The 23521-nt window shown below is 35.8% G+C and overlaps 1 protein-coding gene and 1 long non-coding RNA gene across 3 annotated transcripts in view; both read right to left on the bottom strand.

Annotated features, from left to right (window-relative positions):
* Positions 1-23521, bottom strand: part of LOC125263285 — a 1003076-nt gene that overhangs the window by 961993 nt on the left and 17562 nt on the right. The window lies entirely within an intron of this gene.
* LOC125263308 lies at positions 15708-20844 on the bottom strand. Its single transcript, XR_007183787.1, has 3 exons — positions 20577-20844; positions 17840-18194; positions 15708-15807 (listed from the first exon to the last, which is right to left on the bottom strand). It is a non-coding gene; the product is annotated as an uncharacterized LOC125263308 (long non-coding RNA).

Below are 23521 nucleotides of genomic sequence, written 5' to 3' on the forward strand. Positions count from 1 at the left end.
AGTGTACACACAGCCTTAGGCACAAACAGACATCAAGAATCAGCCTGTGAATCTCAACGACGGTGACAAGCAACATATTCTGATCAACAGATCAATTCTGAACATTAGAAAACAAGCTACTAAAAAGTCACATAAAAACAGCAAAAAATAAAATAGTGAGAATAAAGAAAATTACTAAGACATTTAAGCTCATAATTTATTCATGCAGCAATGCATGATGGGAGGCATGGATGAATTTTGATTGGTAGCACCCAGAATGCACTGCAACATGCTTTATGATGGCCACCACTGTTGAGATTCACAGGATGAGTCTTGATGTCTGTGTCTCTAAATAAAAGTGATTTTTTTTATTTTTTTTTATTTTATCAGAACACCTTTTGCAAAATCCCTCAGATTATATTGATAAAGTTGATCCTCTGCTGTAAAATCACAGTGCTGCTGTAATCAGTAATGTAGTGATGGTGAGATGAAGCCTCATAAAGCATTGAAGCTTTTCAGCCAAGTGGTTCACAAAAGGGTTAATTTCTCGAGGCTTCATATGATCACAATACCACCTGGTGGTCAAAGAGTGTAAAACAAGCAGATACATTACAGATGACCTGATGTGATCTGATACACATTATTTTGCGGCAGTTATGGCTTAGAAATAACAGTGAAGAAAAAAACACACATTTCCACAAAGACTTAAATATTTATTTGAATGTAATGTATATTTTCTGGTTGTAGCTATATAATGACGACTGTTTAACATAACTGTGTAATAGCCTAAACGTATTGGCTTTAAATGAATGGGGCTATTAAATGTGTGTAATAAATTCTTTGGTCATTAGCCTATATGCAGGAGGGGAGATATTATTATTCTAAAACCACACAATCTTTGGTGATCTCGTGGGTTTATATATCTGTCAAAATATCGCGCCAAGATTCGAACCGCATCCAGTCGAACCATTCGAACCAGTCAGGCAAAAGCGAGGCTTCGAACGTCATCAATGATGTCACTGATCTAAAACGATACAAGCTTCGATATACGCGCTTCACTGAAAGTTTTCAGGATTTCTCGACACACACTCCGAAACCTCGGTACAGAACGTAACATCACTAGGTGATAGTGAAACTGTTGGCCTAGGCCAGTGGTGTCCAACCCTGCTCCTGGAGAGCTACCGTCCTGGAGATTTCAGTTCCACTGCTCCAACACATCGGTCTATAATTATCTAGCAGCCTTAAACACCATAGCTGGATCAGATGTGTTTGATTCGGGTTGGAGCTAAAATCTGCAGGGCGGTAGCTCTCCAGGAGCAGGATTGTGTATTTTGTTTAAATCTCTTGCCGATGCATGGCAATTTTCTTTTTTCTTAGTGTTAATCTTCATTGTGACATAACTGTACTAGTCAACAGAAGAGCAGAGCGTGCTGAATATGCAGATAGCGCTTTACATTTGTTCTATTATGCAAGTAATTTATAATTAACTTTATTGTATGTATATTGTTTTTATAGGCTGTCAACAACACAATGTACAAGCACATGACATGTACAGCTTGAGCCTTATACTGTTACAGAGAGGCTATTTAACTGACCCTGTACAAGAATTAGGCTAATATAAAGAACATGTGTTAACCTGAAATGATGATTCAGAAAACATTAAACTTAAGGATAATTTTATTGACCATACAGACACTGTAGCCACAACCTGATAACAAAACTAAAACATCAACAAACAGATTCATCAAAGAGAATAGCGAATGTTAGCTATGGTTAATGCTAAATTGAATGGAAGTAGATTTTTTTAACAACGGCTAGCAAAGTGGTTGAAAACTCCTTGAAAACACCCCAAAATTGGGAAATGCCCTTTTTTGCTCCACAGAGACCTCATACTGAGTTCAGAAACAGTGCACACTGATATGAAGAATAACTCCCATTGGAGGAGCAAGTACTTTTAACTTTGCAGACCTTTTTCATGCTCAAGCAGCAACATTACACACACTACAGAAAGATGAACATTAAAAAAGGCACAATAGGTCCTCTTTAACACATACTTATTTGAGCTGTAAAGCAATTTAAATGTTAATTTTTGTTGATTAGTTTTGTATTGTCAAAGCGACAAAGTTATAAAATGGGATATTTGCACAAAATCTTATTTCACAGGTAGTGTAATTGATCAGGAAATCCCAGCAGACAAACAGCAGGATCTTTCTGAGGGGTTTATTCAGAGATAGATTAATGAAATGGTCTCCTAAAATCTTCTTGTGGCCCACAGGAGCATTTCCATGCTAAAGTCGAGACTGTGTGCATTAATCACCAAATTCAAGACGTGGGTTGCACCCGAAATCGAATATTCTCTTGAGATACTTATTTTAAATTAGTACTTTGTGAGTGGTAAAAAAGTATGTTCTTCATGTGTAATCCAGCATCAGTTGTGTCGCTTCACCTCCATTCTCTCTCATGAACTCATGGGATAGTAAAGTGTCCATCAAATGCACACTTCAGAATCTCGCTGCACATAGTAGGTCTTCCAGGTATTTGCACCGTGCATATTTTGTTACACACTATTTTTACCTACTAAATGTGATTTCAGACACAGCCAACCAAGAAAAAAGCTACAAAAAAAAAAAAAAAAAACAAACACTGGTCACCATAATAGTGACTTCAAATGAAACTTTAAATAAAACCGCCACATCCAAACTCCAACACTGCTTCAGTCTTACTTTAATGCTCTATATAGTGTGGACAAAACACAGAGCAGTACATTTAACATTGAGGATTTTGCTGTGTGGCTCTTGAATGGTCTTGGAGGTTTGGTCTTGACTACACCTCTGCTTTTGGGACATTATAATTCACACATCATGCCCACATGAAGTTTGTCTATAAGAGTCAAAGGACCAAGACTGGGTTAAAATGGACAGTTTGCAGAGTTTAATGTGAAGCCAGCGGGACATGCTTTTGGACCACCAGATGGCCACAGCCAACAACATTTGAAAAGCTTCCAATGAACCCCCCTAAAAGGATAGTTCACACCATCACCTCACACGTAAGCCGTTCTAACCCGGTATGACTCTTTATTCCATGGAACATAAAGGAAGATATTTTGAGAAATGAAATATCACTGGAATTCAGTCAGTGCTTAAGTTAATTGCCGGGTTGGAAACAGTAATTAAGGCGCCGGACAACTCCAGTTTTCCTGGAACATACAATTATAAGAGCATCATTCACAAGGGTCTCTATAATCTGTAATTTCTATATCACAAAAGATCATACAAAACAGTCATACAGTAAGAAATAGTATGTAAATCAACAACATAAACCATAAAATCAAATAAAATCAAGACTAAGATTTAACTCACTAATAGACTAATAGAGCTAAGAATTAGGCCTGAGAAAAAAGATATGTTTTCAGAGATGACAGATAGGGACCCGGCCAGTTCCTTCAATGGTGCAATGCATTCTGGGAGCCATGGATAAGTTTCGTATGATGCACTCAGAATGCATTGCACCATGAAGCATGTGACCATTGTTGAGATTCATATGCTGATTCTTGATGTCTGTGTGCGAGTAAAACTCACAGGAGCCCAAAATATGTAAATGGTGTGTTATAAATCGTTTGTTGTTCTGATTAAATTCTATTATTCTCTTGCTGTAGAATCATAACAATAAAACAGAATTAATAACATACTACCCGTATAAACCTCCCACATAATATCAATGAGTTAAGCCAATATATGATGATTATATTCTTATCATCAATCCGCTTACAGCATCTGATTATATTTTCTCTTGCTGTTCTCGCCATAACAAACAGACACAGCTGTCAAGAGAAAAACTAATGTTAAAAAGTCAAGAGCCTGACTAAAGCACACACTGATCGCCACAATGGTAACATCAAATCAAACTATTACTTTCAAATAAGTAATCAACATCTAAGCCTCTTCTTAATTCTTAATACGAACTTCTGTAGATGTCTGACAGAAATAAAGTCAGTCTGGTTAGTAATAAGTGAAGCTAATGTTGTTTGTGGAGTTGTTTAATCAGATCTTGAGAGATGTAATGTATTTTATCTTCAGTTGATTTCATCCAAGGCTGTGGCTGGAAGTAGTTCTTGTGTTTCTCTTTCCTTCAGTGATTCTGCTTGTTAACAGCAGGTGTTCTTCACTAATACAAAATCATTATTCAATCACTTAATTATCTCATTACCTCCAACACTGGTTAAGTGTTACATTAAACAGCCTGTAGTGTGCACACTAAGCAGTGTTCATTTCATCTGGGCAAATCCATGTGGGGCCTACATGGAAACTGGGTGCAAAACTGGCTGGGTCCCAGTTAGATAGCCCAGGTCAAACCCATTTGGGCCCCACATGGCTCTGCTGACTGGGGAGGAGGAAAACCTAATCGACTGAGATAGCAAATTCCACAGCTTATGTGCAAATATGAAAAAGGCTCTATCACCTTTAGATTTCAAGCAAGACAACGGAACGGCTAATAGTTTGTTAGAGGATGATCTGAGAGTTCTTTGAGTAGAATATGGACAAACAAGGTCTGAGATATAAACTGGAGCCAGACCGTGCAATGCTTTAAACACAAAAACTAAAACCTTGTAATCAATTCTAAATTTGACCAGTAACCAATGTAAGTGCGCCAAGATAGGGGTGATGCGCTCACGTTTTTTCTTTCCCGTCAAAAGGTGAGCTGCAGCATGTTAAACTAGTTGCAAACGTGATAGGGAAAACTGGTTAATACCAGCATATAAAGCATTTCAGTAATCTAGCCTTGTTGAAATGAAGGCATGAATAACTGTCTCTAGGTCACCAAAAGATAGAAAAGATTTCAATTTCCGTAAACCCCTAAGCTGGAAAAAAAATAGCTCTAACAACAGAGTTTATTTGCTTGTCGAATTTTAACTCTGAGTCAACAACAACACCCAGGTTCTTTCCATAAGTGCGGATATTTGCTTGCAGAGGACCTAAACTGGGAGTCAGACCATGTACCAAATGGAATGACTTTTCATTGTTTTCATTTAACTGAAGAAAGTTTTCACCCATCCAACTAACAAATCAGATAAGGACTTTGACTCATGTTGTGCCTTATGTTTGAGATGATGATCAACCAAATCAAGTAGGCTTTATGTTCACCATTTTTAACTGAAAATATATAGGCTAATTTACACAATTGTAAGGTAATTCGTAACTGTCGATTTCTAAATATTATTAGGCATAAGAATTATGAACATGCATATTGTGAATGAATTTAATAAACAACTGCCTTGCTTTCCTGGTAGCCTTCAGTAAATTCACTTATCTAAGAAAATAATTCATAAAACATATCAGCTGACTTTGTTTACTTCACTGACAGATGAAAATGAAAAGGCTATCAGTCAAAGCTCAGCTTCAGAGAAAAAGAAAGAGAAAATTACAATATGAGAAGAACAGGCATTGATAATTAAGTTATACTGCCCACTGACATGCTTTTAAATCTATTGTTATCAATTTTTTGTCCTTCAAACATCTTAAAATGCACATATGTAGATCACGGAAATCAAAATTATAGCATAGAAATCTGCTTGTTCATTAGAAACTGAACAAAATTAACCAGTTAACCATTCCAATTTTATTATTACATTCTGCCAGAAAAAAAAAAAAAAAAAAAAAAAACTATTTTAATCCCTGCCCCCCAAAAAGTGGTTAAAGATCATAATTATTCATAATTAATTTTAATATTAATAATAGACATGCATTCACAAACATTAAAGAAAAATGCATCGTTGAATTTGTGACAGAATATTATAAATGAGCAGGAAGCTAGAAACATAAAACAAATGTTTTATGCTTCTAAAAATTACTATATTAGTGTTACAAACAGTCCCTTTCAAACCCCTGCAACTTTTGTTATAAAATCTGGTGATACAAAATTTGTTATCAGGAAAAAATAATATTAAATGCATCTAGTTAAAGAAATAACTCCAGCCCACCTTGTATCTTAAAGCTTTAGCTGGGCCTGATGTGGTTGCTAGGAGACTTTTGTGTTTCGACAAACTATTTCTGCTTGTTTACTTGCTTATTCAATGTGCAGTGTAATCTTCTATCCACTGATGCATTTCTCTCTCCAAAGATTCTTCCATTTAATTGATAGTTTTCACGTGACGTCACGACCTCACGACGTCCCGCTCTGGCGGGAAAAAAAAGGGCTTTCCATTGAACGCCAGTCATTTTTTACCAAGTTTGTAGTAGGATCTAAAGTAGTAAGACCAAATTGACAATGCATACTTTTTACAGGCAAACAAATGAACACAGAATATTAATGCAACACAAGGTTTCTCGTTAAGCCCATTTTTTTCCCATTGAAAACTTTTATAAAGTAAACGCATTGCGTTTCATATTCTGGGCTCATCTGCTCGCCTGTATATAGTAGGCTATGCATCATCAAAAACGGTTAAACTGAATTTAATAATTTAATATTACTCTTTAAGTACATTAATGTATTTTAAGGGTGGGTTGATTCTTTAGCCTGGTGTCGGTTCATCCTCCACCTGTGCTGCTTGATCAGCCCTTTAATTTAATAAACAGTCTTTCTGCATAGTTAATCTGTTTAAAATTAAGTGGTGCAACACAACTGGATTTAAAATAAAAAACCCAGATCAACAAATCCTTGATTAATGTTAAACTTTGCTTATTTTAATCCTTATTGGTGCAAATAACCACCCTATGTTTTTCACGTTAGCTTTTTAAAAAAATCGTCCCGCTGTTTTTAGAGATTCAAAATCACTGCAGGGTGCTGTACTTATAGATTACTAGTGCACAAAACTTGCATCTTGTTTACATATTTTTGCTTTTAAGATGGAAAAATGACAGGCCTGTGCAGTTACATGGCTGTTTTGCCCACAAGGGCTCCGTGACAGTCAAGTGACTGAAAACTATGAATAGCTTTGACATTATGGTTGCTTTGAACTCCAACGCAACACACCGCTCAGAAATTAAACCTAATCATAATGACCACACGGATGTGACACATTCCCACAGGAGCAAGAAGATTACAGCATTGCTAATCAAGTTATTGTTTCTACTAATCATATTTCAATGTGGGATGTTCTTCAAAGAGTGTGGTCTTTTCAGAATTGTTCTAATTGCTTTTTTTGATGATAGTCATTTCTTATAGCACATAAACCTGTAAAACTGTTGCTGTGTGCCAGGTACATTTTTATAGGTTAAAAACAGGCACTGGTATTTCATGAATACATCAAGCAGTCTGCATACTGTACTAGAGTGTCATAACCAGGAACTCACATTTCCAGGAATACAGATGTTAAAGGTGAAAGTTTAGTGCATCACATTTCAGAGCATACAGGAGACATGATCATTCAAATCAAATAACTCAATGTTAGCTTAGCTTCAGTTATTCCTGATAATATGCAAAGAATAATTTAGTGGTAAGCAAACACAGATTCAAGCCATTATGAGAGAATCAGATCTGATTTATTAGCACTTATCAGATGTGATCAGAAGTGTTTTATGTGGGTTCAACTGTAAGGCATTTAAAAAATGTCTTATTTTTCACTCAGATTGGAAGTGACTTTTTATACCGCACAATCACAACCTGCTTATATAGACTGATCATTTACAATATTAAATAAGCAATAGCTTATGGAAACATTAGTGTTAGTAAAAGGCAAGCATCCATTTCCTGTTCTTACTGATTTACATTGTGGTGAGATTCATAGTACAGTAAGGCTTTTGTGAGAATGTTGGCATGTTACAGTATTTTAGCACTGACACTGAAAACATGACAATAATAGTAATAATAATAATATCTGTTATCACTTAAGCTCAAAATAATTGACAAAAACAAAAATGTACAATTGCTGTATTAACGGCACCTGAAAACATTATTTTAACATAGAAATTGTTCTTGCTCTACTAAACTCTTGTCTGAATGTCTCCATGAACAAGACAGTAGAGACCAGACTGGCCAAGCATCGTAACAAAGGATGTCAAATAAATGAAAGAACATGGCAGCACCTTATGAAATCACATTTTTCCCACACAATTTCAAGAATACTGAATGTAACTCTTTCTTTTTGCACATTTCAACAAAGACAATAAATAGAACAGCAGTGGCATGCACAGGTAAGCGGGGGTGGGATTCGAGCCCCTGCCCCTTTAATCATGAAAGTGCCCTTTTTGGTCGTGTCGCAATGCCCCACAGCACACAATTTCTACCAAGGGGGACCCCAAACCCTAAATGCGATTTCGCCCCTGCCCCCGCGGAGGTCTGTGCATGCCACTGTAGAACAGAGATATGAAGACGTTAATCCTTACACACATTCAATGCGCATGTACATTGTAACTTAATGTTACAAAAATCAGGTAGTGCGCGTACAGTGTGCACATACTATTCTGATAACAAAATTTGTTTCACATGCACTGCACGCCTGCATTCACTTATTCATAAGAAACTCACTAGCAGAGCAATTGCACTAAAGAGGTGGAAACATCCTAAAGAGGTCAAATGATTCTATTTATTTTTTTCTTTTTATTTACACTGTGTGCAGAATTATTAGGCAAGTTGATTTTCTGATCACATTTTTTTTCCAAGCACATTTTACCAATTCCAATCCACATCAATCTTAATAACTACTATTAATATTGTTTTTAATCATTTATAAATGATATATAATTGTTCATAATTCTTAATTATTTTGCAGTTAACATGTGTCTTTTCTTGTCCACCTGTTTTTGTATGACCCCGCTGACCCATTTTGCTGAGCATTTTGCTGTCCACTGGTCATGCTTTAACTTTGCAATTTCTAGTATTGCATTAGTATTGCGTCCTTCTCATGAGTATTTAATAATTTTTGACTTTTCAGTCAGAGTTAAATCTCTTTTTTGGCTCATTTTGCCTGTAATGGCTCATTCTGCACACCTGAATATAAGGCATTTTTCATTTCCAGCCTTCATGAACAATTATATATCACTTATAAATGATTAAAAACAATATTAATAGTAGTCATTAAGATTGATGTGGATTGGAATTGGTAAAATGTGCTTGGAAAAAAAATATGATCAGAAAATGAACCTAATAATTCTGCACACATACGATCTGTTGTGCATGTATACAAGCTCATAGTCTTAAACGTTAGCTTGTGTAGTGCATTTTACGGATTAACGGAGTGTTTACAGTTGTCTTGGAAGCTGAAGCTCGTGTTTATGATAAGGGGTGTTACATTTCCGACACACGCATGAGGAGTTTGACCAATCAGAGCACTCTGAGCTTTTCAGAAGGAAGGGCTTTGTAGAAACTTGAGCGCTTTAGACAGACTGGGAAAAAAGGTACTACAATAACGCATACTACAAAAATAAAAAAAAAAAATAATTATTAAATCATTAAAGCATGTTAACCTATTCTATTAACATCAGTACACCCAATAAACAAAATAACTTTTAAATTGGCATCATATGACCTCTTTATCAGTCTTTTCCAGTAATGGCAACAATGCCAGTAACAAATCCCACAGCATCTGTAGTGAAGATTTACATATTTGTGCACATGATCTGTGTGCTTGTGTATTGCTGTATGATGCTGTGTGAGAGTTGTAAAATACACTTCTTGGTCATAAAGTATGTAAACACAATAAAAAGAAAAAAAATCCTTTAGCAGCTTTAAAACCATTTTCTTTAGCAGCTTTAATAATCCTCTAACATTAAACAGCAGTCCATATGATTTGCCTCTTTGTCGTCATCTCTGTTTGAAACCTGCAACTTGCAGTTATTTGTGGAATTATCATCTTTACGTGGGTTGTGCATTGGCACGACGACTCAGCGCCGATAAATCTAATGTTTGCTGTCAGTCACCACAATGGTGTGGATACTGTACTTCAGAATCACAGATTGTACGCCTTGGACGTATGACCAAAATAAGATTTTTCACCAAAAAATGTCATCTGAACAAGTAAGTAACAAATCTGCCACTTTTGTTCTGACTGAGAAAAAAGCATTACAATAAATTGTGCTACAAATGATGATTAAATTTAATGATCGCTTAGCTCATATCACATCAAACTGTGCAAATTATTATTAATGTTATACTTTGTTCTCAAATTGTTAATGTTAACAACATCAGCATTGCATGACTATGTCTATTTAGTGTGTATTAGCGTTACCTGTAGATTTCAATTTCTGTACAGTCTAGTGATCGACCGATATTGATTTTTTATTACCGATACCGATACCGATTATTTGCATGTTTATGTACCCGATAACCGATATGCAGAACCGATATTTATTTACTGTTATACTTCTGTTTTTGACAATTATTGCAACACAAATGAGCTGAACAAACCATTTTATTTATAACAATCACTCCCTCCTTGCATACAAAAAAAAAAACCTTTACTGAATAATATTAGCTGGAATATATAACATTGTCAGGAAAGTAACAAACAAAACAGCATACATCATTGCATTTTCCAACTAGTGTTATTAATTATTATGTTTTGTCGGTCTAGATCATGAAATGCTTTCTGACAAAGTGCTGTAACTTATCTATGCATTTACACAAAACTATAAATTGGGCTACTCAACCGCGATCGCGTGTGGAGATACTAAATAATTTCCACAGAGCTGCATTTATATAGATTTGTATTAACTAAATAATGGTTATGTAGTAAATCAAATGATTATATAATCTAATAAAGTTAAACAGCACTTGTCAGTTGGCATTTTATGATCTAAATTTAATCTAACGTTAAATCATGAAATGCCAACTGACAAAGTGCTGTTTGACTATAACTTAATCAACCGCGATCGCGCATGGAGATAATAAATAATTAATTTCCACAAAGCGGTAGGCTATATTTATATATGTATTAGCGAAATAATTGTTATGTAGTAAATGATAATATAATCTAGGGTGTTTAAACAAGATAATCTTGTCAAAAGTTTCATTCAGTGGCCGTGCTTAAGCCTCCTGATCATCCGTCAGTTGCTAAGCAATATGAACGAACTTTTTCTTCTAGACTAATGGTGAGCAAATACAACAGATAGAGAATTAAATTCAGCGCTTTTATTTTCAACATGCACTCATTCACGTCTGTTTTATTTAATTCATGTAAAGTTACGTCTTTATTGGGGCAGGACATGACGAATTACACTACGTGACTCACTGAGTTCGTCTCAATTGTTTAGAAACAAGCTGCATAAATTAACTATATCAGGAATTTATGTCTCAGATCTCATTTGTGCATGTCTATTATGTTAAATAAAGTTGATTAATTAAAGCAAACCAAGTAGAACATATACTTTACCTGTGCACTGAGTTGTTGTTGACTGATCTCCTCAGACGGAGGAAGTCTCAATACGGCCACAAGATGGCGCCGTAAATCGGCGAATCCGATATTACAAAACCGATACCCGATTATGGAAAAATGCTTAAATATCGGGAAAAATATCGGTAAACCGATACATCGGTCGATCACTAGTACAGTCTAGTCTTTAATGTTAATTTGTCATACCATACAATCGGCCATCAAAATTATGATAAGTTTAATTATTCTAGCTGCTGTGAGAAAAGGCTATAAATGATCCGCCGCCTGCAGCATCCTCACATGATATAGCCTACTAGCTGGGACCCATTCTTTATGTAAACAGACGAGACATAATGACGCAAAGACGAACATCCCTTGGAAACCCAAGTACCACCTGAATTAGTAAACATTATTAAAAGCTTACCGTTGTGAATCGGGTTTTGAACACTGGCTGATTATGTACTTGCTCAAAAACTGATTTTGGATCATTTTTAACCAAAAGAAGTTATGGACTGCAGCTTGAAGCACTCACTATTCTACTGCTGATAATTTGGTGTTAAAGGGGTGATTCAGTGTTTTTTTTTTCTAGGCTTGATTGTATTCTTGGGGCACAGTTCAACATGTCTTAATGCTTCGTTTTTTTGAAACCACTATATTTTTCATATATTTTACCTTTATTCTACACCTCTGTTTCCACTGTCATTTGAACGGCTCGTTTGACTTCCTGCTTCTATGAAGCCCCTCCTTCTGAAATACACAATGTGCTCTGATTGGTTAGCAGCTTGGTAGCTGGCCCAGTGTATCGTGATTCGCTGAAGCGTCCGGAAACGCCACGCCCCTTACCATCCGTTGCTTCAGTGAAAATGTAAATAATAGCGTCTGTATTGCTTTATCAAATTGAGCTCGAATTAGACCCAGATGAAGAGGGTCAAACTGCAATCGCAGCTTTTAAAGGACATTTATGAAAGGTATTTCATTTTTTTTAAAATTTGTGTCAAAGTGTTTAGATGTTGTCACTGCTGTTTGTTAGCTTTCAATATAATGTTTTATCCTGATTAAAGCTTTACTGTAGCTGAATACATGACTGAGTAGCATCTTTGTAAAGGCAGTGTTTAATTTATAGCATGAACAACTGTTTGTCTATGAACATAGACGTTTGTTGGTGTTTGTAGAATTTAGCTAACTGGCTAGCGAAGAAAAAACGCATTGGTCTTTGTTTACATCCTTGATGCAACCAAAAATAGCAACAGAACTATACGTTTGAAAGACATGTACAAACAATAAAACGTACTTACAGTTTGAAGCCAATAAACAGCAGCTTCTGCTTTTAAAGTGGGAACTGCTTCTTTCAGTAAAAGCCTTGCAAATCCAGCATTGAACTCGTGTAGATTCTGGAAGCTTCTTCAGCGGCGCATCCAGTGTAGAAAATATCACTGATTATTATAATGGGTTCTATTATCTTTTGACGCGTCGCTCGCGTCCGGTGTACACAACTCTTCCGTTTCCATTATGCTGCGCCACATGGCCTCGCCCACTTTGTCGCGTGTTCCCGGGGGTGTGTTTTGCAGGGTTTATGATGTCACCAACCCGGGAAGAAGCTTGTTGTAGTCCAAACCAGTTGTTTTTGTAGGCATTAAACTGCCTTAACTTTAAAAGACAATATCTCCGTTTGCATTAAACGTTCAGCGCTGTAACTTTGCAGATACTGTTTATGCTCAAGCAGCAACATTACACACTAACTAAAGTTAAAAAAGTGAAATCGCATTGAACCACCCCTTTAAAGGTACAATGTTTCCAATCTTCTCTTCATGTTCCCTTTAAATGAAAGTAACAAAAATTTATGTTACGTTGATGTCTCACTAGCAGTCTGATTAGTCTGATCAATCTGATTAGTGGGCGATACTTTGGCAACAGTCATCAGTGCAGTTTCAGCTGTATTAGTGGATGAGTATTCAACATGATCCTCCTGTAAGAAAACACAGATTCACAGAAAATAAATGAAATGAACAACACTGAGCTTTTAGTAAATCTGGCCTTTGTTGTTTTATTTTATACATGTGAATTAGTTTTTGTGCATGTGAACTGATTTAAAATCTCATATTTCTATGTAATCAGCTGTATGTATGTATGAGATACTTGCATTCTGTCCTGGTTGGGTAGAGTTATTGCGGCGACAGTAAATCACACCAGCAGTTACAGCTGCAGAAACCAGCAGAACAACACCAACACCAGCACTGCTATAGGCCGACCAGTTTCTGTAACAATAAAGACAGACATACATAATCACTAGAGATCGACTGATAGTTCTGCAGCCCCTAAAGGGAGAAAAAATATATATATTTCAATGCTTTTGGCATTCTATCTGAAAACTTTGAAGACTGAGAGGGAGCAGGGATTCAGGGTGGAGGCGATGGATCAGGAAGCCAGGGTGGAGCCGGCAGGACAGGTGGGCACGGTGAAACCGGTGGAGCTGGAGACCACCATGATGGAGCCGAAGACCACAAAGGGTCAGGGGACCATGGCAGAGCAGAGATGGAGCTGGCCTCCATAGCTGTGACAGAGGAATACAAAAAGGTTACAGTTTGCCTCTGTGGCCGTAACTGAGCCAAAATGGGGCACAGAGAATTCAGCGGACTGCCTCCATGGCCGTGAAACAGGGCAGACAAAGAGTTCATGGTCGGACTCTGTGGCCATAACTAAGTCAAAATGGGGTACAGAGGGTTCAGAGATGGCCTCCATAGCCATGGATTTGCCACACTGGATGCCAGTCTCATTCACTCAGACATGGATCCAGTGGCCAGGATGGTACAGGCTGATGGTATATGTGGCAGGAGCTTGCAAAATCCCAAAACTCACAAAGCAACCCTCGATGACCATTACTGCAAAGTTGGGTTCTTAAAGGCTACAAATACATAAGGGCTAACAAGGTAACAAGTTTATAACACAATACCTTTATTTGTCATGAACTGTGATCCTTGACACTTTGCAGACCTTTAACATTGACAAACAGCAATGTTACAAACTGCATGAAAGAGAATATTCAAAAAAGCATGATTGGGACCCTTTACAGTTTTTCTCAGTCCCTTTGGTACATTTCACGAATCATTCTTAAAATTTGCAAATCATACAAACAGTACCACATATTGGGTTACCTACAAAAGCCTGTAACTTGCTCAAAAGAATGAGAATTGCTTTTATGATATGCACAAGTGACTAGATGATGTGGAGGTTGAACAAGTAGTTTTGAGAATTTCAGTTGTGATCTGAGAAATGTACCAAAGCGACTGAGAAAAACTGTAAATTCCTCAAAAAAATGCATAATATAAATTAAATAATACTCAACCAATGACAGCAATGCTGAAGCTCCTAAAGCTGCTGATGCTGATGCCAATGCTGCTGCGGCGGTGACGGATGCTGCTGCTGCTGTTTATCTCCAGTTTATAGAAGTCCAGAGTCAGTGGTTTCTGGTGTTTGTGATGGTCAGAGATCCCAGTCTGATTGTCCAGCTTCAGGTCTGTCTCTTGAATCTTCCATCAGGCATGTTCACATTGATCATCTGTACAGATCTGATTCTGATCTGCCAGTGATTTTAGCGATGCAAGTGTCATTAAAATACCACGTCATCACATCATTTGGGTGTTTTACTTACACCAGGATCTAAAGTGAGAGATTCTCCCTCCATTCACTGGCCATTGTCTTCATTTTATTCTTCAACAGGAACATCTGGAACACAAATAAACATCTGCTGTAGGATATGTTTGCTGAATCATGAAAGAACTGTGAAAATGAAATACATTGCATGTGCTTCAATGCAAAAATAGGCTTTTATGCTTATAAACACATTGTTCATACTTAATTTTACATCAAATCCTCTTGTACTTTACATTCCCAGTGAACCAAAAAACAATGATGTATTAAAACAAATGATCATAGACTGTATGAGAAAACAAAACTAAAAAATATTTAGTTCTGCAGTCATGCTTTTCTACTGTGAACTGAGATAATTCGACAAATTCCACTTTTATGTGAATCAGGGCTGCACGATTTGGGGAAAATTTAATTGTGATTAAAAATAATTTGATATTTTGTTTTATAATAAATACAATAAATACATTGTTTTTTAAATGTGCATAACCTGACTTTAAACATTTTTTTTTTTAATTAAATGACTTACCATGAACAGTAACACTGAAGGTCTGGGTTCTGTCATTGATCTCTAGTTCATAAAGTCCAGATTCTGTGTTTCTGATGTTTGTGATGGTCAGAGATCCAGTCTGATGATCCAGCTTCAGTCTGTCTCTGAATCTCTCATTACCTTCATTACACTGAACATCTGTACAGATCTTAAAACTGAGATCCTCATTGATTTGAGCGATGCGAGATGTCATTAAAATACCATTCAATAACTTCTGTCTTTGATGCCTTGTTTGAACACCAGTGTGTAGAGTGACTGAATCTCCCTCATTCCACTGACACTGAATCTCCCTCCATCACTGACACAACTGTCTCAACACAGGAAACACCTGAAGAAGAAATGAACAGTGAACTAGGTAAGTTGATGACAAACTTTTATGTTATAATTGTAACATCTTTTGACATACAGTCAAAATGTTTTACATTGCAGGCATGTTTTAACACATTACTAACATGATGTAACATAGCTGATATGCTGTTAACATGATTTAACACATTGCTAACATGTACAATCATTGCTAGCACGATTTAGCACACTGCTAACATTTTAAGCTAGATGCTAGGCTTAGACAGATTAGAATTTGGAGTTTGGAAAAGTCTTGAGTTCACTTTAAACACTCACTCAATGAAAGTCTATAGTAGTTTTCAGAGGTCTGATCATCCAGTTTATGAAAATTGTTGCTCCAAGAACACATTAATTTGCAAATTAGATACAGTGTATATATACATTGTATTGAATGGGAAAACCCATGTATGGCTATTTTACCCACATATTGCATAAAGTAAAATGGTATATCAATTAATTCCATTATATCTTTCATAACATAGTTGAGAATCATCTTTATACAAAGTTTGGTTAAAAACAATCCTGAAGCCGAAAAATTAATTGGTGATTTTAAAAAAATCTAATTGTTTTTGCCTATACATGTCATTTCATGTCATTTTATTTTTTAAACAACTTAGTCCTGGTGTCCACTACAGAGGACATAGCATATAATGGACATAGGACATAATGATGTGAAAAAATACTAAATTCAAAAAAATATATCTGCTGTGGAAGTCTGAGGACCAATAAATGTTTGTCCAATCAATGTTAACATACTGTATGTATTTCCAAACCTCAGCGATTTAATGTCTTTTATCTTCAGTTCATCTAAGGCTGTGGCTGAAGAAAGTTGTAGTTTGTGTTCTTATTTCTCTTTCTTTCAGTGTTTGTTCACAGCAGGTGTTTGAATGATTGAAAGAATGTTTCAGGAACATCAAACTAACCTTTAAATAACATTCTACTAACATTAAGAAAACTGGACAATTTCATGTTTTTGGAATGTTACAAATCAACGTTCCTACAATGTTGAATTTTAGATCAAAATTAAGTTGAAAGAATGTTTGAGGAACATCATACCTTATAAAAACATTCCTCTAACGTCAAGAAAACTGGACGTTTTTTACATTCCCAGAACCAACACTGAATATTATTTAGAGAACATTCTTATAACAAAATTCTGTTAGCTGGGTACATTCATTATTATTGTAATGTTATGTGCTTGAAAACACAAGGTATTTTAACGCCGGAGGGTGGGATCTCATGCTTACAAAGCCAGCTTGCTATTGCTAGCCTCTATGAAATTGCACACCATAGCTTTAAAATAGTAAATCAGTATGTGTAAAGCCAACATAATTATAAATCATTGCTGGGACAGTGGGACAAAAACAAACAGGACAGTGCCGTGAAATCTTTTTCCTACAGATCATAAAGATTGTACAGAAATATTTCTGTATTCATAATGTAACAAACAGCATGAAAACAATTGATTTACAAGTATCAGTGATCATCATATTTTCATGCCCTGATTAACTATTAAACCTCTGAAGGGATAGGAGGAAATTAATTTATTGCTATTTTACACCATATTAGTACTCAAATCCATTTCATGTTATTATTCAGAATATTTCTGAATGCTTATTTCAGCTGTTAAAGCCACCTTCAGCTTTAAAAAATGTTTTACATTAATATACAGCATTAAAACTGAATTAGTTTGAAAGATTCTCCCCCAACCTTTTGTTTCTGATGATTCATCCTCACCCAAAACACCACATAATATGCACTCTGCATCTGAATTATTTTCTCAGCACTTTGAGTCACTTTGAGATGATTCATTCATTCTGCAGACACCTTTATCTAAAGTAACATTCAAATGAGGTATATCCCAAGTTATTTCTCACAATATTCATAGCACACAATGGCAGGTTCATTAGAAGGCTAGTTTAGAAAACAAGCAGAGCAGAGGTTAAAGGCAGAAAATAAGAGCAAGAAGTGCTTTGGCTGAAGGTTTGGAAGTGATTAAGTTCAATTACACTCACCAATGACAGTAAGACTGAAGCTCCTAATGCTGCCGATACAGAAGCTGCTGCTGCTGCTGCTGCTGATCTCTCAGTTGATAATCTCCAGAGTCTGTTTTCCTGGTGTTTGCGATGTTCAGAGATCCAGTCTGATGATCCAGCTTCAGTCTACCTCTGAATTCCGAGTTCTCTGAATTCTGATGTTCAAACAGTTCCTCTGTACAGATATTACTAGGACCGCCAGTTATTTTAGTAAAGTAAATGTCATTAAAATGCCATTTGATCAAATCATTTGGGTGTTTTATCACATCAGGATCTAAAGAGATAGATTCTCCCTCCTTCACTGACTTTGTTTTCACTTCTAGTGCAGGAACACCTGAAAAACAAACCAACAGCCACTGAAGGATCTTTTTTGGGGGAAAAAAACTCTACAACAATAAATAACTGGAGATGAAAATATTAATTTCCTGAAAATCAAGACAATCAATTTGGTCTCTATATTATACACCGATCAGGCATAACATCATGGCCAACTTCCTAATACTGTGTTAGTCCCCTTTTGCTGCCAAAACAGCCCTGACCCGTCGAGGCATGGACTCCTCTAGACCCCTGAAGGTGTGCTGTGGTATCTGCACCAAGATGTTAGCAGCAAATCCTTTAAAGGTGCTAAAGAGAAGGTTTTGTTTTATACATTTTTGCAATATTACTTGAAACTGTCTTTACTAACTGATAAGACTATTTATTAGGTGCACTGAAAGTAATAATATTAATATACATCATCTGTGCATGAGGTAGGGCCTTAAAAACATCAGCCAATCGTCTACGCGATCATCGCGTAAACGATTGGCCCTCTGGCTTGTCAATCACTGCCGTGACGTTCCTTGTGAGAGATGTGCGCGGATTGGCCCTCTGGCTTGTCAGTCACTGCCGTGACGTTCCTTTTGAGAGACGAGCGCGGCTGCGCTCTCCAGTAACTTTCCACACTCCACAGGCGCCACATGCAATGTTTTTGTCAGGAGACAGGAGTAACAACTGCAGATTATGAGTTACCTGCGGTGAGTCCGACATAATGAACCTAAAAAACACGACACAGCGAATGCCGGTGGTAAACACTCGTGTTCCAATACTCGTGTTTATGAGTTTTGGGAGGCGTTCCTTTGAAGTGAGCTGTGAAGGAGGAGGGCTGTTCTTACGCATGCGCTCATTTCAAAAACTCAGTAACAGTCTTTGGATTCTCAGTCTACGAAAAATTCCTCTTTATCACCTTTAAGTCCTGTAAGTTGTGAGGTGGAGCTTCCATGGATCAGATTTGTTTGTTCAGCACATCCCACAGATGCTCGATTGGATTGAGATCTGGGGAATTTGGAGGCCACCACTGGTCTAGCCATCACAATTTGGCCCTTGTCAAACTCACTCAAATCCTTACGCTTGCCCATTTTTCCTGCTTCTAACACATCAACTTTGAGGACAAAATGTTCACTTGCTGCCTAATATATCCTATCCACTAACCTGTCAGTGCTCATAATATTATGCCTGATCAGTGTATATAGCCACAGATATTTTAAATTTAACGACTTAATAGTTGATTATTGACACTAAAAATGTACATTCATAATATTCATAGCACAATGCACAATTAAATGTGAAAACATGCACATTGCTAAGCATTTTTTTTTAAATGAGCAAAAACATATTTTTGAGATCATATTAAAAGACAAATACATCAAACAAGTCAAAAACATTTGTCCACATTTGTTGCTTTTAAACACATTTTTATCATGCTTACACTCATCAAATCCACATGAAAAAAAAAATAAAATAATCTGCATCTAAACAGATTATGAGAAATGATCTGATGAGAAATTGTTAATCTCCAGAATACCACTGCCGTTCTTATGAACCAAAAACTGTTAAAACTATCATTCTGTTCTGCGTATGAAGCTGTAAAGATTATTAATCCCGAGGTTTGCCTCATCCTAGTCCTCTTAATTGGCAATTGAATTAACAATCTCAGCGCTGAGGGAGAGTATTAAGTCTCATTTTTATTTAGCTGGGTCAGAGATTATATAGAAAGAGTAAAGTGTGTAGTATGGATTTAACCAATGAGAGAGAGAATACATTATATAGCTCATGGTATAGGAATGTGATACATATAGAAAAACAAGTCTAATATTGTCATATCCAAGAGACTTGGGTAAAGTTGGTTTTATATTCGCACATTCGGACATCCGTATTCAATAGCCTTGTTAATCACACTACATTGGACATTCAGTGGACATTCACGAGTAAATATGCCATTAAAACAATACTTGCCTATTTTGATCGACTGTGAAAAATGTTGTAAGTTGACAATCGTTGGTTGTCAATATCATGTCGCTGCTTAAAATTCGCAAACATTAATTTATTGCACATTTATTGGAAAGTCTGAATTTATCAGAAGTCCGAATGTGCGAATATAAAACCAACTTTACCCAAGTATCCAAGAGGACCCTTCCTTACTTGCAATACAAAAGGCAGAGACCATTCCCTGTCTCTCCATTAGGTCCAGGGGCCTCATACTTTACATTGATCATAAAATCTTTCAGAAGCAAAGTGTGATATTTAAGCAAATTCCACTTTAACATTTTTTTAAGGAAAAACCTATTTACTTGGAACACAAGTAGAGAATAAATAACTGTGATGGTCACAGATATAATAAACATTAATGATGATGATAGTGATAAATACCATGCTTTTAAACATTCATGAAATGACTCACCATGGACAGAAACACTAAAGGTCTTTTCACTCTTCTTGCTTTTGTTGAAGATCTTCAGTTTATAATTCTCCAGAGTCTGTGTTTCTGGTCTTCATGATGGTCAGAGATCCAGTCTGATGATCCAGCTTCAGTCTGTCTCTGAATCTCTCATTACACTGAACATCTGTACAGATCTTACGCTGAGATCTCCAGTGATTTGAGCTACACAAGTGTCCTTAAAATACCATATGAATCTTTTCTTGTTGGTTTGGTTTAACATCAGCGTATAAAGTGAACTGTTATCTCCCTCCTTCACTGACACTGACATTGTATCAACACCAGACACACCTGGAGATAAACAGTTAAAATCACAGGTCAAGTCAAAAGCTCAGAAATCAAACAACTGAAGCTATAAGTTATACACTTGGGTAAAGTTGGTTTTATATTCTCACATTCGGACATCCGTATTCAATAGCCTTGTTAATCACACTACATTGGACATTCAGTGGACATTCACAAGTAAATATGCCATTAAAACAATACTTGCCTATTTTGATCGACTGTGAAAAATGTTGTAAGTTGACAATCGTTGGTTGTCAATATCATGTCGCTGCTTAAAATTTGCAAACATTAATTTATTGCACATTTATTGGAAAGTCTGAATTTATCAGAAGTTGGTTTTATATTCGCACATTCGGACTTCTGATAAATTCAGACTTTACAATAAATGTGCAATAAATTAATATTTGCGAATTTTTGTCAACGATTGTCAACTTAACTTTTTCACAGTCGATCAAAATAGGCAAGTATTGTTTTAATGGCATTTTTACTTGTGAATGTCCAATGTAGTGTGATTAACAAGGCTATTGAATACGGATGTCCGAATGTGCGAATATAAAACCAACTTTACCCAAGTAAAATATACGATATTTACCATTAATGATAAAAACAGCGATCAAATATTTTTTTGCTATATGTCTCCAATATCTTAATATTTGGCTAATGGAGAGTTATAATAATGTTTCTTTACTTTCACGACGCCATTTTTACTGCTATAGTTTCAACTTTAGAAACATGTCTAAAACTATAACGATGCAGTCATTTAAAATGGGAATAATTAAGAAATAATAAATGAATAACTGCCCAGAATTCCTGATCGGAAGAGAGATAAACATTTTAAGAAATAGTCTGTCTTACCCTGCACGAGTAAAACACTCGCTATGTACAAAATAAAGAACTTCATTCTGATGGATGGACATACTGTGATGGTGGATATCCAGAAGCTTTCACGACCATAGTTCACGACACCTCGTATTTATGGAACGCGAACGGGGCCAAATGTCTTTAAACGAAACGCGTGATTTAGGAAGTATGCGTTTCCATGGCACCACTATCAACACCTATGACTCTACAGCGGTCAAGGTGTACAGCAGCCACGTGGTACATGTGGGAGCTTTCAGAAAACTCCCAGCTTACAAACTGTAATTACGAGCTCTACGAGGACGAACACACCTAAACTGCGGTCAGGCGCGCCGCACTTTTTTTTTTTTTTTTTTTGTGTGCGTCTAGTCGTGTAGGCCTACTTACGGTATGGGTGCTGGAAACGGTCAAAATGGATTTAAAGACGGCGTTTCCTTGTATTTACCCCTAAAAAGGGCAAAACCATAAAGAAACATCAGAAAGGTTATTTATGGCTATTTTCCATCTTATTAGGACACAAATAAGTTTTGATTAAAAAACATGACCTTTATTTTCTGTTTTAAGGGGAGACACTACAGGCAAAAACACTGATTTTTCAGGCACCTGTCAATTTTGAGATTTTGTGCTTTTTGGCTTTTCATAAAGTGCTTTTTTTTTCAGACTGGTGGAAAGAAAATATCCAAACTACACTTTTAAGTGTCAAATCTATTTGCGTGTATAGATTTCAATTACAGTAAATATCTGTAAAGGCTGTTTTCTCAAATGAGTTTTTTCAGAAATCTCCACTTCATCAGAACTTACATACACCAAACTTTACAGTTTTATTCTATATTCTGAAGATTTTTACTGAAGGATTTGTTGATATATAATTTGCCTGATTTTATACAACATTTTATTCCTAAAAAATTGTGATTTTTTTTTTTTTTTTTTTTTTTTTTTTTTTTCTAGCTGTTGATAGTAATTTCTGATTTATGGAGTGATAAAAAGAGATATCCAAAATTCCCTTTGTAAAAACCTTTGAATTTAATATGTCCAAAAACTTAAATGAGAATTTTGAACCTGACGTCATCCAATATTCAGATTTTTGTTCTAGAAATGTATGCAACTTAGCGCATATTTAATCAGATAATGCATCATTTACATATTTAAACATAAGGTTTTAGAAAACTTGTAACAAAAAATGTTTGTAATTTTTAATGCAATCAATCAGCTAGGGAATTATGGTGATATCTATTAGTTAATTTTTTTACCCTATTCACCTGGGGTGTCTCGCCTTAATGATTGTATATAAGCTATACATGAATTAATTATACATACATAATTTATTGTTAATAAATGAAGACTTCAAATCCTCTAAGTGCCATCTGAAATTTTCTTCTACAATAAGCATTTTTATCAAGCTGTATGTTTAGGTTCAGTAATTCCACTTTAATGGCAATTAATAGGTCATTTTCATTGCCATTAAAGTGAAATAACTGAACATAAACATACAGCTTGATAAAAATGCTTATTGTAGAAGAAAATTTCAAACGGTACTTATGGCTTTTGCATCTGAAGTCTTCAAATGTTAAAATGAATGTTAATTATGAAAAATAATGTATTAATTTTAATTTTCTTGAATTTATATGTTTGATTTGTATGTTTTTATATATATTAGGTTAATTACTATACACTATTTATTAATATTAAATAATGTTAATATTAATGTGAATTTTTAGACACCTTTTATATATAACCAAAAATATAAATTGGAAAAATAATATAAC

The sequence above is a fragment of the Megalobrama amblycephala genome, linkage group LG2 (genome assembly GCF_018812025.1).
Source record: "Megalobrama amblycephala isolate DHTTF-2021 linkage group LG2, ASM1881202v1, whole genome shotgun sequence".
Taxonomy (NCBI): Eukaryota; Metazoa; Chordata; class Actinopteri; order Cypriniformes; family Xenocyprididae; genus Megalobrama; species Megalobrama amblycephala.